The sequence below is a fragment of the Dipodomys spectabilis genome, unplaced genomic scaffold, assembly GCF_019054845.1.
Source record: "Dipodomys spectabilis isolate Male_0828 unplaced genomic scaffold, ASM1905484v1 ptg000598l, whole genome shotgun sequence".
Taxonomy (NCBI): Eukaryota; Metazoa; Chordata; class Mammalia; order Rodentia; family Heteromyidae; genus Dipodomys; species Dipodomys spectabilis.
The window spans coordinates 388,665-405,505 of record NW_024871275.1 but is presented as its reverse complement, the minus strand read 5'-3'; the positions used below and the strand labels follow the sequence as shown (position 1 = coordinate 405,505).

Here is a 16,841-nt window from a genome sequence, read left to right as displayed (position 1 = left end):
ACACTGGACAATAGTCCCTAATTCATGTATTTTACTTATAATACTGTGTTGAAAAAAAAGTTTTTGTCATTAGGTCACAGCAATTAATGCCAGGAATGTGCTTAGATGTCAGGTGAAGATTAATTCTGGAAATTCAAAGATTCCAGGATTTTGTATGGTCACTGCTAATCACAAAGAGAAGGGTAATCTAAGTGACATTTGGAAAACTTTTTGGTCAGTGACCGCAACAAAAAGGCAGAGGCTAATTAACCGTTGTGACACAAGAGAAAAAATAACACCAGATCAAAGGAATAAATGATAGTAACTAAGGTATACCAGAAATTGTTCTAGAAAACAATTTTGGTTATTGAAGAACTAGTTTTCAACTAGGCTTATTCCTCATTGCCTTTAGCATTCTAAATCTCTTAGGCTAGTTCTTAATCTCTGTTATAAATGTATCTATCTCTATGCTGTTCTTTCATACTCGATATCCTTTGCTTTCTAAAATCTGTCTTTCTATATTTCTCTATGAACATTTCCTGATACTAAATACACCTATTTAGATGGTAGAGGATGCTAATGGAGGGTCCCATAGCTAATGAGTCATTAATGTAACAGAATGGAAAAGGAGGACATACTTATTGCTACCTCAAATTTTCTGAAAAAATGCAATGGCATCATTTGGTTCAAATTTCCATTGTTTGTCTACATAGTGTCATTCAGTGCACATAAATGCAAATATGAGCCAGGTGCTGGTGGTTCACGCCTGTAATACTAGCTACTCAGGATGTTGAGCCCAGAGGATTGTGGTTGAAAGCCAGCCTGGTCAGGAAAGCCCATGAGACCCTTATCTTCAATTAAACACCAGAAACCCGGAAGTGGTGCTGTAGCAAAAGTAGTAGAGCACTCAACTTGACCTGAAGAGTTGAGGGACAGCGCCCAGGATCAGAGTTCAAGCCCCACGACCAAAAAATAAAGTGAAATATGACTTTTTTTCCCCCAAAGGAATGACAAGATTAATAATCTTCCTAAGCAGAAAAATAAATTCCAAAATGATTTAATGCACCTACTTTTGCTGAATTATTTACTTTATGGCTTCTTTGCTGGACATATTCTCTACTTTTAAAAATTGTCAAATATTAGCTTTACAAAAAACTTCATCAAATATTAGTTGTTTCAAAAGAGAAGTCTATTCAGTTGATGTCACTTAGCTTTCTTACTATCTTAGTTCAAAGCTAACCCAGGCAAGATAATCTGTCAAACTCATTTCTAATTAAACACCAAAAAAGCACAAGTAGAGTTTCGGCTCAAGCAGTTGAGTACTAGCTTTGGGGGTAGGTGGGCAGGAAAGAAAACTGTTCAGGGACAGGGTCCAGCATCTGGGTTCAAGCCCCAGAACCAGCACAAACTAAACAAGCAAACAAAAAACCCAGATATTTCTTTGGGACCCTCCTTAAAGGAGTACTCATTTGACAAGAGGCTCCTTTTGGTGATCATACTCACTGGATCCTGCTTTTTTGGAATCCTTCTTGCTCTAGAGAACTCAGGACCAGACTAAAGAAATTGATAACTGACTCCTGCAAATAGAGAATCATCTCAGGGGTGAAATATCCATCCATAAGGCACTTTAAAACCTCCCTGTCTTTGTTTCTTTGCAGTAGAACACATTTAAAACAACGTTATTTCCTTTTGTTCTATGATGGCTTTCAAATGGCACATTATTTCTTTTTGTAATACTCTCAACTATAACTTTACAGAAAAGTTTTATATGAGAAAAGAACATACTTGAAAAAGTCCAGGACAGAGTCTCCTTCAAGCCTTGTGATTCTTTTCTTGTACAGTAAAAAGGAAAGCACAAGTTAACTTGAACTTTGTCATTCCTCTATGTTCCATTCCTCTCCTGGGATCAGTTTCCATATCCAGTTACCTTTATTTCCAGTAACAATCGATGGTGCTGCTTGAGGTATAATGAATGTTTTCTGGCTTCACAGAAATAACACAAGGACACCTTTGGACCTTAGGTAACACGTGTTTCAGAGAAAACTTAGTAAAGAGAACATATGAAATTTATATTGCTTATAAATATATTATCCATGAGTATATTGAGTTCAATCTTTGTAAGGTCTCTGTAAATTAAAGTGAATTTTAAATGGAAAGAAGGTTCTCAGATCATTCTTTTTGTGAGTGTATGTACAGCACATTATTTCCCAAGTGTATATGAGTTAACAGTAAAGGAAACTATAGCAATAATAGGAGAAAGAGAAATTCTGTGTTAAAGTATATGGGTTCAATACACTATAGAAGACTCTACAAATAAGACAACATTGAAACAATAAAGCCAAGTCCCGTATGTAGATTTATGGGAGTGATATAGAGAAAGCATTACTCCTAGGTGGAACACGCAGTATGAGGTCACTCTCTTTCTAAATCACGCTTGCTAATCACACAACTATGTAGAAAGTAGAATGGAAGTATAATTCTGGTTCCAATGCAAGTCAGATATAAGAGCATGGACTTAACTGGAAAAACCATCTTGAGAGAATAGGGCTTATACTAGCACTGAACTGCTGGCTAAGATGATATTTCTTTTTCTTTCCTTATATATTTATTGTTGTTGGTGGTGGTCTTGGCACTTGAACTCTGGGCCTGGGCACTGTTCCTCTGCTATTCAGCTCACGGCTAATGCTCTACCACTTGATCCACAGTGCCACTTCCAGTTTTCTTGTAGTTAATTGAAGAAAAGTGTCTCCGGAACATTCCTACCCGGGCTGGCTTTGAACCCCCATCCTCAGATCTCACCACCAATGAGCTTACGATCACATTTCTAACAGTGTACACTCAGGGTATGTAATGGGTATATTCATCTTTCTTTATATGAATTCTAGAGTTACGAACCTGGGCTACAGCATAGACTTACACTCACAAAAATGTTTATAGCTTAAAAGTTGATACTCCTGGAGAAATAAAACCTAAGAATGTAAAGGAGTCTGCATAGTTCAGTTTGCATCCAGCTAGGGTAGAGCAGTCTTTGCAACAGTACCTATAATTGAGGAGCCAAAAGCTGGATTTGAAGAATGGCTCAGGTGATGGAATACCAGTCATGAGCAAGATTGATGAATAAGAGATTGAGGCTTTTGCATACATACATACAAACATACACATACACACTGAGGCACTTATATGTGCACACACAAAACACAAATGAAATGACTCTCATAATATGTAGAAAAGTTAGAAAACAATAGAAAATATGTCCTAAGTAAGACTAGAATCATCTGATAATTTTTAATATTAGAAAGTCCTCAAGTTACTTTTTTCAAAAATGTTTGAGAATATTACATAGGTAGGGACCAGAGATATTAAGAGAGTCAAGTAATCATTATTAAAGGTATCGGACACATTGAGGAATGAATCAGAGACCCCGCAGGTGCATCTGAAAATGTTCATATCCTGTGTCAAATGTTAGAAAATGTTTGAAAATAGTACAGGAACAGTCTGAGCAGTGTAGTGGGTAATATCACTGGAGAAATTCAGAATTTCTAATCTGTATATAGATTAAATAAAACAAGAAGCAATGGCAGGGCAATGTAATATAAGCCTAGAATTCTAGCACTCAGACTAAAACAGAAGATTAGAGAATGGAATTACATAGTGATACCTTCCCTGGACTAGGTAGTATAATTTTGTCTTAATAAAACAAATCAAACAAGAAAGTAAAACACAGTTGGAAGGTTGGGCTAATTTTGTCATTTTTTGAGAAGTCAAGTTACCTATTGAAATGCAACTCATATATAATCCTCACTTGTGTTTTAAATTCTCTCTCCATTACAGAATACTCTTAGATGCAAAATGACTCATGAATACCTTCCAAAATTTGAGAAAGTAAGTAATCATCATTCTGTTGGATTCCAAAGAAATGATGAAGGATTACAAAAGCTTAAGCCGGAGAAATAGCAAAGTTTGTCTAATGTAGGACTTTGTAAATGTTGCTAAATTAGAATTGAGATTTAAAATAAATATTTTGGTTTTGTTTGTAATTTCATATTCTATTGGATACTACAAAATTCTTTTCTTTTTTTGTCATTCGTGTGGCCTGAACTCTGGGGCTGCACACTGTCCCTCAGGTATTCAGCTCAAGGCTAGTGCTCTACCACTTGAGCCACAGCACCACTTGCGGGTTTTTTTCTTATGTGGTGCCAAGGAATCGAACCCAGGACCTCATGCATGTAAGGCAAGCAGTCTACCACTGAGCCTCCTTCCCAGCCCCCAAATTATTTTTAAATAGAGGGTTTAATTGACAAATTCACAAATGATTCTTGCAGTCTACTTGCCTAGAATATTCTTTCATGAGAGATATAATTAGAAATTAGTTAATAGATAATTCCAACAATTCATGTATAAAATGATAGTGTGAATAATGTAAACAGAGTTGCCAAGAAATGGATGATATTAATTTATAAATTTAGAAAAAGCAATTTTTTGAGGCTTTGGTATAACATAGTATGAGGAGAATAATTGTGTGACATCTTCTTTCTTCCACCTATGTAACACAGGAAACAATTTCCTTAATTACGTGCCTCTGTATACAATGAGAAAAATGCTAGGTTTGGGGTTTGTTTTCATTTTTGTTTTTGTTTTATTGGTTTGTCCTAATGCTTGAACTCTGGGCCTGAACACTGTCTCTGAGCCTGTTTATGCTCAAGGCTTTTGCCCTACCACTTCAATTTCAGTGCCACTTCTGTCTGGCTTTTGCTGAGAAGTTTATTGGAGATAAACATCTAAGGAACCTTCCTGCCTGGGTGGGCTTTGAACTGTAACATTGCGCTCTTAGCATCCTGAATATCTATGGTAGTTAAAAAAGTATAAATATGAATAATATTTGCAAATGTTCTGATCTCAAGAATACCAGTGGGGGAAAATGATGCAACCCAGTTTATTGTGGTATTCTTTCGAGAACATGGAAGGCATCACATTAGCAGAGGTGTAGTATTTTTTCACAATAGACATAAGCTATTCGTGATGTAAATTAAGGGAACTTTGAGGTGCACCCTACACCTTGGAAACTGTTGGGCTAGGATGACTTTATGGCATAAATCTTCAGATTAATGGTCATAGAAATAATAGCTTACTCTGATAAACAATTGCTTACTCTTGAAGAATTGATTATTACAGATGCCTCATAGTTTTATCCTTTACTAGAATGTGGCTATTTTTCTGTTTACTTCTCAATCTGTAGCAACCCATTGGAATATGAATCTATTGCAGAATTACATAACATGCAAACAGGTACTGTTTTGAAGCTCTCAGGTAGGAATGTTCAGAATTTGAAAATGAGTAGTTATTAGTCATAGGAATTTTGAAGAACACATATATTCTGTCCTCTTAACAACTTACTTACTTTTAAAAGTTATGGGTTTCCATAGAATGAAACTGTTTTCTGTTTTAGTATGAGAAAGTTTAAATTTATTCTTTTTTCAAAATATTGGCAAGTATATTGTGAAAATATTGTCTAGTTAGATAACATTCAAGTTGATGGCCCTCTGATTCAAAAGGGGTAATTAATTCATATTTAATGCCAAATAGTATTGATTTTTAAAAGTTACTAAAATAATAATATCTACTATACCAATACAGTGAAATTTTATTTCATGTAGCTTATTTATTTAATTTAATTTTCTTGTCAAAGTTATGTACAGTGGAGTTACAGAAATTGTAAGGTAGTGAATACATAATTTTTCAAACTTGTTATCCCCTTTCTCATTTTTCTCACAGTTTTCCTTCACCACAATACCCCTCACAAGTTGTAATGTACATTTCCATCATATTGTCTTGTGAGCATTTCTATTGCATTGGTTTGCCCTTTGTCTTGTTTCTCGCCACTTTGTTGTTCCTATTCCCTTCCCTAATTAAGGTAAATGTATACCAATACACAGGGTATCAAAATCAAATATAGCAGGGAATAAACCATAGGGAAAAATGCCAAAAGAAAATAGAAATCACATAGTACATTAAAAACAACAACCGCAAATAAAAATCTCTGTTTCCATATCTTGGATTTCATTTTGCTTAGCATCAGCATATATGGTCATATATATAGCATAACAAAGGCCCTGGAAAATAATAGTTGCATGGACATGATATCATGAAAACAACATGTTAACTGTTTTTGATGGTAAAGGTGGAATTAGGATTCTGTTAAAGGAATTTCAAAAGAGTTTTAAAGTTATGACAGGTAAATTTTAATTGTTCAAACTTTCTAACAAGTTAGCCTATTAAAAATTTTTTTAAATTGCCTGGGAGAATAGGCTTTCATGCAAAGAAATCCATGGAGACTTAGCTCAGAGGGAGCAATGTGGGTGAAGATGGCTCTTTTTCACACTAAACAAAAAAACCTCACAAACCTTGCTGTAAATCCTGTAGGTAACCTTGAGAATTGTCCTTACCCAAGAAATATACTCTTACTGTGTGAAACAAGGTTGTAGTGGAATTTAAATTCAAAGTTCTTTAAAAAAAGACATCAAAATTGTGATTTGACCTTTACTTACCAAACAGTAATCCTCTGAAAAAGATAATTGGGGTCAAACTATTTAGGGAGAAAGTGCCCTCCACAATGAAAGAAGGTATTGGGTTTACACTTTTCTGTTTATAATACCTTCTACAATGTCTTTGCACATAAAGCACTGAAACAGAAAAAAATCTGATTGGATACTTCAAACCAATGATTCCACATTTCTAAGTGGCTCAAAAATATAATATCATTATTAACATGAGACAATGAAGACTTCTCTTATTACATGAGCCAAAAAGTTTTGGGATCAGAAAAGAAGAGCAAATGGAAAAAGTAAGAAAACAGTGTTCTTAGAAGCCCTAGCTAAGCGTATTGGCTTCGGCAGTGGAGGGAGGCCAAAACTTTTTAAAATAGATTGTCTTAATATTTTTGCTACCTAAAGTGGTTTTACAGAGCCTATTTGGCTCACTTCAATGCACACTAGATCGAATGAAGACATAAAAATAAATTCCACATCCAAATAAAACAGTTTTAAAAGAGAAACCATGAAGACGTAGCAGTGGGGGAGGCCTTATAATCCTTCCACTTCTCTAGACTTTAAGCCAAGCTGCTGTGATTAATTGGAAATCAGGTAAGAGCTAAGAGGAGGACATTGAAATAGGACATTGAAGTATTGTCCTTTGTAACAGACACTGTCATCCAAGGTATGGGTGATTTAACTCTATTCTTCTCCATACATCTTGTTTCTTTGTTTTTTGTTTTTTTGGGGGGTCTGGTCGTGGGGCCTGAACTCTGGGCCTGGGTGCTGCCCCTCAGCTCTTCAGCTCAAGGCTAGCACTCTACCACTTGAGCCACAGCGCCACTTTCGGCTTTTTTTCTTATGTGGTGCTGAGGAATCGAACCCAGGGCCTCGAGCATGCAAGGCAAGTACTCTACCACTGAGCCAACTTCCCAGCCCCTCGATACATCTTGTTAAGCAAATGCAAGACCAAGAGAAAAATAATCTATTGAAGTAATTTTGCAAAGAATAACTTCACTGTTCCTGATATGGTATCTAACGAGAGTCTTAAGTGAGAAGATAAAAGTGGAGTATTCTTCGGTTTCCTCTAAGCATCTTGTTAGCAAACTATATCTTTAAGGTTAGAAGTAATTGAACCAAAAAGCGGTGGAGTACTTATTTTTGTGGGCACTTTAGACACAAGAAGACTTTCAAGGTAAAAGAACAAAAACGTATAGCTAAATATTTGTGATCACAGCTTCTTGGATTGGTTTTTTGGAGACAATGTTTTACATGAGAGTTTGTCCTCATTATCATAGATGTTGGGTTTTCATGGCAACCAAATGCAAGAGGGAAGTTTAATGGACTCGCTTGGACAAGTAAACAGCATAATAGAAAAAATGGCAAATAATCTTTAGTTACTTACCTTGACCGATTACTTTGCCAGAACAAAGAAGGAAAGACATAATTCAAAATCACGACTGAAAAGTATGAAAAAGAGTAGTAAAGAGAGATGAGAGAAAACATAGAGGACTGTTTTCTCTCCAATGGAGTAATGAGTTTTGATATTGTTTCTTCCATTCTATATTCACCAGCTATCAAGTGTATCTCAGGACTGGAATATCCAGTTCAGACAAACAGATCTCCCATTAGAAAATATTTGCTGCAGATGTAGGTGATTTATAACCTTAGACAATCTATTTAAATCTGTTCAAAATTCTCCCCTACCCCAAACTGCCCTCTTTGAACAGTTGGTTTGCTTTTCCCATACTGCCTTTGATTAACTATTTAAAATTTTGAGAGGTCATATTCATACTCTCTAGAGATTGCTGTTTGGTTGTGACATTTGTGTGTTTGGTTTTTGTTGTGTTTTTAACTGAATTTCAAAAGGTTGTGGTAGTGTGTTACAATTAAATATGTCCATGTAATTGTCCAGTGCTCCTGGATCAGAGTCACTCCTTCTATCATTCTCAACCAACCCCTTCTCCAAGATTTATTTCAGATTTACCACTTCCTTTATCACATATGTACATTGAGTGTTCTAGTTGTACTTGCCACTTTTTAATTTTTCATTCATTCTATGTTTTTACTAATATTCTTCTCTGGTTTCAACTTCTTGATAGTCATTCTGTTAAACTGTCTGTTCATACTTTGACAGGTTTATATACATTCCATGGCATTTCAAACCTGCATATACTTGAACTGATATCAGCTTATATTTCCATAATCAATTCATCTGCAATAACAATTTGAAAGACTGGAGATGTGAAGGACCTAGACCTGATTTTATTCTTATCCATTTGGAAGATTAATCTTTAGTCAACAAGAAAGTTTAAAAATGGCTTAGAATGTTTGGCTAACTAGCAGTTTTTATAAATGGCTTTATACAATGGTTTGTGATTATTTTATTTTACATGGGATAATATTTTCTACTACCTATAACTTTTGGGAAAAGAAGAAAACTAAAATTTATTACTGTGGAGGAATATGATAGAAATAGAAGACAGATTTTATGTTTGTCACATCTCTGATGAGTACCCATATTCAAGACTTGAAGTCATATTTCTTAAGGAAAATATCAAACAACATGATAAGGCAAATATTTGTGATCTTTTAAAATCAAAAAGAAAAAAAACAAAAAGAAAAAAAAACAAAAAGAAAAAAACATCTGGAAGTTGTGCTGTGGCTCAAGTGGTAGAGTGCTAGCCTTAAGCTGAAGAGCTGAGGGACAGCGCCTAGGCCACGAGATCAGGCCCCACGCCTGGACCCCCTAAAAAAAATATTTTAAAAGGAATATATTTTCAGGAGATTAAATATAGGTTACCATTGATTTGAGAATGACAACCTTTTTATACTACATAACCAAGTTTTACTGAAGTACCAGTGTTTTGAAGCACTAAGGATCTTCTCAATTAATGTTTTTCTGAATTCTATTTGACTTCTAATTCAAGTTTTCCGAGCCTTGGTAGACAAATTATGGATTTTATCCTTCCAGGAACTATTTTTTGTCCTACTTATACTGGACTGAAATCTTTCATTAATCATTAGGAGAGGGGTATTAAAGATATTCTTGTGACATTTGTGATCTTGTTCACTCATATGGGCTGGTCATCTGTAAATTGAAAGTGTGAATTACAGTAGTTTCTCTCAGATTTTGTGATCTCATCTTTCATTTTAAGTTGCCTTGCATTTCACAATTGCTTACTGCTAAACCCTGTGTAATTGGGGCCCTAAATTATTATAGGAAATGGGAAGTTAAGATGAGTCTTCAATTACTTTCTGTTGGCATGTTGCATGGGCCTAGGTGAGAAGACTTGCCCTTGTTATCTGATGATGCAGATAACTGGAACCTGGGATCCTAGGACGCGTGGGTCCTGTAGAATAATAATACCCTTTGGACATCATATCAGCAAAATTTGGGTATGATCAGAAATATGGAGAAAACCATTCTTGGTCCAGCGAGTTAAAACAATATACAGAGCAGCAGAGTAAAATCCCTTGCAGATTAGAGGAAAACAACATTTTTTTTTTACCATGTGAATTCAGTAGACTAAGAACACTTAGAAGGTGTCACAAGTTTATACCGAAGACATTGCACTGATACTTCTTATATTCTAATACATATTCTAAACCTAATTATTTATATTCCAATCTATTTATTATAATAAATATCAATTTATTTGTCAAATTATCGATTAATTCTAGTAAGTTTCATTGTGTGAAACATAAAATTAGCACATATAAATACAAAATATATAACTATATGTAATATAAGGAAATGTTTTTCATTGTTCTGTTGTGGTTAAGGTATCAAAGGCAACTCTGTTTTACAGTATTATTCCATTATCTCTACCTCAGAGTTTGGTAGAGTTAGACCTAAAGCTTTACCATTTGTAGATTTACAGCCTAGAGGCAAGAGGAAACACTGTGACTAAAACATTACCAATGTAAGGCCTAATATCAAGGAGAAAAATATGGACTTCTCCTGGATCTATGGAAATATTTGGTGATATAAATTCAGTAGTGTATGTTCCTATCTGGTTGGATGGTAGACAGGTCAGGACAATAATGCATAAGAACATTTTTTTTCACCTTCTTGGCTTTAGCTATTTTTGAAATGGTAGGTATAATAAACAACTACATTTTGATAAAATACTTTCTAGTCAGAACTGTTTATTTCTCTATGATCCCTTCTAACTAAGATTAGTTTTGTTCCACTAAGATAATCTTTGCTGTCAGGGTAAGATATTCTGTTTGGTCTGTTACTACATGGAAGAAGGGTAAAGGGTCAGTAGACATTTGTGCCAGTAAGACCTCATTTGGGAAATTTTAAGCTGCAAAAGTTTAGAAGTAGCTCTTCAGCAAGGCTTACTTTGAATCCATTAGCTCCACAAAGCTAACTCAGTTGATAAATAAGTACTTGAAAAGCCATCTCTTTGAACCTAGCTATAAAGGCTTCAAAGTATGATCAAATTTAAAATGAAAAAGACTTAAATAGTCATTGGCAAAAAAATGCAAGTGTGAGCTATCTACCGAACAATATGTTTTTTCCACTATACACAGAATTTCAGAGAAATAAGATCAATAACATTGTTAGTAACAATAAGGTTTCCTTGTTACAAATAGACAACCAAGGATATATGCCTGTATAGAGACTGGATCATTAACTACTTAAATTTACAGGATACTACATGTTTCGGCAGCACATATACATAAATTACAACAATATAGAGATTAACATGCCACTTGGACAAGGATGATATGAAAATATGCGAATTATTCCATATTTTTCATTCTTCAGTTGGTAGAAATGACAAACAGTTATTAAAAAGTTGATTACAAAAATACAAGTTTAACAACATATGTGATTCATATAATTAAAAGTTAGTTTGATATCAGTGTATTAAATCTTCACCTTAGAAAGGTCTTTACATAGCATACCCTTTACAAAATTTTTGAAATTAGATAACATTTTAATTTTATCCCAAAGAAATAAAATACTATAAGGAGCTAGGAGAAAAAAGAATCTTAAACTGTTTTTATATGGAATGCAATCTGTAAGGACACATTTATTTATGAATTTATATAATATATAACAATGTAGTATTCAAAGTATTATATCTAGGAGAGAATGAAATAGATTTGGACATTTTACAAACAGAATACAGAATATGTTAAAATATACTTTCTTCAGACAAGCACCAGAAATATCTTCAGGTTCTGTACTACTCATTTCAACAGACATGGTAAAATTATTTCTGATTTAAAAAATCACAAGCTCTACAGAAATCATTATAGATGTATACAAACAACTCTTGAATATATTTTGACATCAAAGTCAGGCAATTCATTTGGAAGAATACCATGGAATCCATGAATTTTTAAAGTAAGATATTGCTGTTGCTTTGTATTGTGAAAATATTTTGTACAGAGACAAAGGATGGACTGGCATTTTTTAAATTTAAGTAACTTAACCAAATCATTAAGACATAGGAGAACAATTTGTACAGCCTTTCATAACTTCAAAGAGGTAGTCATACATACTTATCTTTTGGCAGTATCAAATGCAGTTTCTTCCAAGTTGTTCTTCAGACCTGGTTTAAAATAATGGTTCAAAAGAAGGAGATCAAACGTATCTTTGCTGTTTCTATTCCAAGCAGCAAGATGCAAGGAGGTCAAGAGGCCTTTCGTTTAGACATTGGTATCTGCATCATGATGAAGTAAGAAAGAAGCCACACTGGTATTATTCCACGTATAAGCACTGTGCAGATGTGTCCAGCCATTCACAGTTATTGCGTGAATATCTGCCTCGAGCCACCAACTCATGGACAATGTCTCAGTGTCAACTGTAGGTTTCCTGATGAAGAGCAGTATACTCATCGTCATCCCTAGTATTTACACGAGTGGCCTTTTTGGAAAGTTTTCGCCACACTGTAGAAAGCCGATTAATTTCAGCAGCCCAAAGAAGAAATTTGCTTGGATCCTTCTCCATTTTTTTCTTACAAATGATACCATTCCTCACTTTTTCATCTTCTTCCTTGTCTTCATCAGAATTGCCTAACCAGAGACTTTGAGTACCAGTCGGAATGAGATGTCCATGTATTTCCCCAGTAGTTGACGTTGGTTTAATAATTAAACTTCAGTAGAGAAGCAAAAAGTTTAAAAACTGTTACAAAGTAAAGTAATTAATCAGAATATGTTACTATTCATAATAATCATAAGCTGAATTTATAGTGATATTCAAATATGTAAGAAATGAGACAATTTGCCATACATTTGCACTTAATAAGTGAGAAAGAATTTTCTAGGTCTTTTAAAATATATCTTAAGTTTAATAAAGAACCTATTCTGTCACATCATATGATAATCAGATAAAGCTGATATTAGAGCAAAGAACAGATTCTACTAAGTTTTTGTATGTTAATGTATATACTTATTTTGGTTGTGGGAAACCGTGGGGATTTCGACTTGAGTTATTGCTCTTGCTAGGCAGGCGTCATATCAGTGGTTAATTTTAGGATAGGGGTTCCCTTTCCACAAGAACATCCACCTGATCTGTCCTTTTAGCCTTCCCATCATCAATGGCATCAGAGTTGCAGACCAACTTGTCTAACTTCCTACCTTGGCTGGCCTGGATTCCGCAGTCCTTCCAATCTTAGCCTGTAGATAGTGCAGTGTGGTAGAAATGATCCAATGCACCCAGCTATAGATTGAGAAGGAGGTCCACTAAACTTTTGGCCTGGTTCTATTCTTAAGCCTCCTCAGTAGTTACGAGTAGAGGTGGGAGCCCCTGGTGCCAAGCAGTAAGAGCATTTTTTAAAGTAACTAGACATATATATGACTTGTGATTACCTCAGGAAAAAAATTCAAAAAAAATGTTTAAATATTCACATTATAAATATTTTAAAAACAAAATATATGTGTCTGAATAATTTACATGTGTAAAAATCATGCAAAATTATATTAACTAGTCCTACAACTCTGAAAAAAGAATTACCCTAAAGAAACAGAAGAAAATATTTAAGTTCAAAATTTGAAATTTAGAAAATTAAATGAAGTGTACTCTTTAGATGACTTAAGTAACTGTAAACCCTCTGCATATAAATTTTCTTATAAAAATGCATGAACAAAGAAAGCAAAAGTACCCATTGATCAATAGCAACAGCAAAAGCATCAGTAGTTATTTTTTTGAGCATACAAAAAAAATCGATGGAAGAGATAACAATGTTCCTTCCATAAGAAATCTACTTATTTATGTAACTGTAACCCCTCTGTACATTATCTTTACAATAAAATTAAATTGAAATTAAAAATAAACCAAACAAGGGATCTTCAATCATATTATGACAAATTTCTAATCAGACACTAGATTAAATATTAGACAGCAAGGGCAACACATTTAAGGTGTTAAAAGGACATATCTAATACCAACCTTTCTAACAAACATATATACTTCCCCCAAGTGTGAGAGATGAGCTAAGTACCTAACGATGGGTCAGGCATATAATCTTAACTACTCAGGAAGGTGAATTGTGAGGATTGTGGCTCAAAGACAGCCTGGGCCTTCTCCCATCAGAAGCAAATTGTAGGAGAGCTGTCCTTGAGAAGGACGGAGGTCTTCTTGCCATGTCATTGCTGGAAAAAATATAGGATAAGGTGGCCATCAAGCATGGAGGCTATTGGCCAGTGTCTCCACAGAAGCAATTTATGAGATTCAGGAGTCCTCTACAAGAACAGAGGACTTTGACCACTGTCCTAGTAGTTTCAGTTATGGCATAACAATGACCAGAGCAACCTCAACCCACATGGAGTCCTTAGCAACAGTCTTTGAAGCTTATGGGCTAGAGTATCAATGCTGGCAAGCTATGGTTGGTCCACTTTTTCTCTGACTTCACTGGCCCAGACTCTGATTGGTCCATTTCTTCTGTGATGTCATTATGATGGGCTGTGATAGCTCCGTTTTGAGAGGTCATGCAGTCTATATAGGAAGCCACTGTGCTCCAACCTATGTCAGTTAACACCTCTAGGAACTCTTGATTGGTGTCACGCTGGACTGACTCAAAGCAAAATTCATGATTTTTCTGATTTGGGGAGGGGGTGTGAGTTGTCGTTTGGTTTTGGTATTTCTTTTTATTTTTTCGGTGTTTCCATTATTTTATTTAGTTAATTTTAGGTAGACTTGCTACCTGCCATCATAGCAGAAGGATGGAAGAATACAAAGAATCATCCTCCGTATCCTTGAATGAAGAGATCATCAATCAATACCAGATGAAAGAGCTCATTGACCATGGTACCAATGGACAAGTGAAGCTGGCTATCCCCACCTCACACACATGGAAGTGGCAGTTAAAATACTCCTGAAGGGATGAAAGGTTAAGGTTTGAGGCAGTGACCACTTGTTGCTTGTTTCTGTCTAGCAAAGCAACACGTGGTGGTAATCCAAACACCTGGTTGATTGTGTGCCTTTATAAGACCTGCAAATCCTTAGCTCAGGGTTCTCCTCCTAGGCTCCGCTGTACCGAAATGTAGGACGAGGCCCAAGCTGCAGCACGTTTAAATAAAACAGCTGTAGAGTCTGACTTTCAGTGGTCTTTTTGCGGGGGGGAGGGGGTTCCTGCAACCATGGCATAACATATTAGTGGGGGCTGGTCCGGGATACCCCCCAAAGACCCCTCAGACCTCAGACTCCAAAGGTAAAACAGCACTGTCATTGTTCATTTGTCTTGTCCTCTCGTTTGTCTGTTTTACTTTCATTTTCTCTTGTGAGGATGGCCCCTCCAATTCGTAAAGGGTTGTCAAAGTGGACCCACTTGCACGACAACACTGGAGGAACTGGGAGACGTCCCATATCCTCTTGTGGGGAGGGGATAACCCTGCTGTGTGGAGCAGGGGTTCTTGGAACCCCACCATGTGGAGGGGGGTCCTTAGAACCCCACCGTCTGGGGCGGGGGTACTTGGAACCCTGCTGTGTGGGGCGGGGGGGGGTCCTTGGAACCCCACCGTGTGAATTGTGGGGCGAGGGTTGGTTTGGTGTTGGGCCGGAACTGACCAAGAGAGCCTTCTAACCGAGGCCCAACTTGCCCACTGTGGGTCTGCTCCTTCTGCTGTGGGGCATGGGTATGGAAGCCGCCATGACAGGAGTCAGTGGACCAATTTGGGAGATCTCCACTTTGTAAGCATTTTTTTTGTAACTGTCAGGCCTGCATGTGTTTTGTTTGTACTGTTTATTGTTTTTTGTACTGTATGACTGACAGGACTGGAAACCATGGGCAACACTCCCTCTAGCCCCCTAGACTTACAAAAAGATTCTAAGAAAGAGGAAAAGAAAGTGTACCTCTGGTTTTTCAGGGAGATAACTTGGAAGAAGAAATGTTTCCTCCCCCATACTCCACTTCCCAGATTGCTTTTGCAGAACCTGAGAATGATCAAGAGGAGGGGGGAGCTATAGAACACTTGGCACCTGCCCTTCAAGTTTCTGAGGGGCCAGGCAACCCCGCAGTGGGATCAACCCCCCATCTAATGCAGCTGTTTTTATCCCTACGTGCCATAGGTACTGTGGATGTGGTTGTCAACAGCAACCCAATAGTGCCCATTTTCTACCAGTGCTCTATACAATTGGTGCATACAAAATGCCCCTTTTCTGAGAAACCCCAGGATTTAATTCATTTGCTTGAAACTATTCTCTTTACTCATCAGCCCATTTGGGATGATTGCAGTCAGCTTTTGCAAGTTCTTTTTACCACTGAAGAGAGAGACCATATCTGAGAGGCGGCCCAGAAACATATCCGTGGCCCCACAGGAATGCCCATCACGGATCCTTCCCTGATTGCTGCCTATTTTCCTGAGATCCGACCAACATGGGACTACAAGACAGTTGAAGGTAGGGACCGTCTCCTCATGTACCACCAGGCTCTGTTGGCAGGTCTCAAGGCTGCGGCTTGCCCACCTACTAACATGGCCAAGGTTTATGATGTAAGACAGGGAGTAAGTGAAAGTCCAGCAGCATATCTTGAGTGGCTCTTGGAAGCTTTTAGTCAATATACTCCATATGATCTTGAGACCCAGGAGTCGGCTCAGATGATTATGTTTGCCTATATAAATCAAGCTGCACCAGACATAAAGTTGCAGGCTCTAGACAGCCTTGGTGAAAAGTCTATAATTAGGGATCTAGTAGCCACGGCAGGAAAGGTTTAAATAAGAGAGACAGAGGAGCAAAGACAGGAAAGGAAGGACAGAGAACATAAAATGGAGCATGAAAAGAGAAACCGGGCCAAGGAAAAGAGGCCAGATTTGTTGGACTCACCACTATCTCATGCTGAGCATACCTGGTTCACAGATGGCAGCAGTTTCATTTGA

At 36.6% G+C, this 16,841-nt stretch overlaps 1 pseudogene; it reads left to right on the top strand.

The window, feature by feature from the left end:
- Positions 1-11,176: 11,176 nt before the first annotated feature.
- Positions 11,177-11,276, top strand: LOC122100729 (annotated as a pseudogene).
- Positions 11,277-16,841: the final 5,565 nt, after the last annotated feature.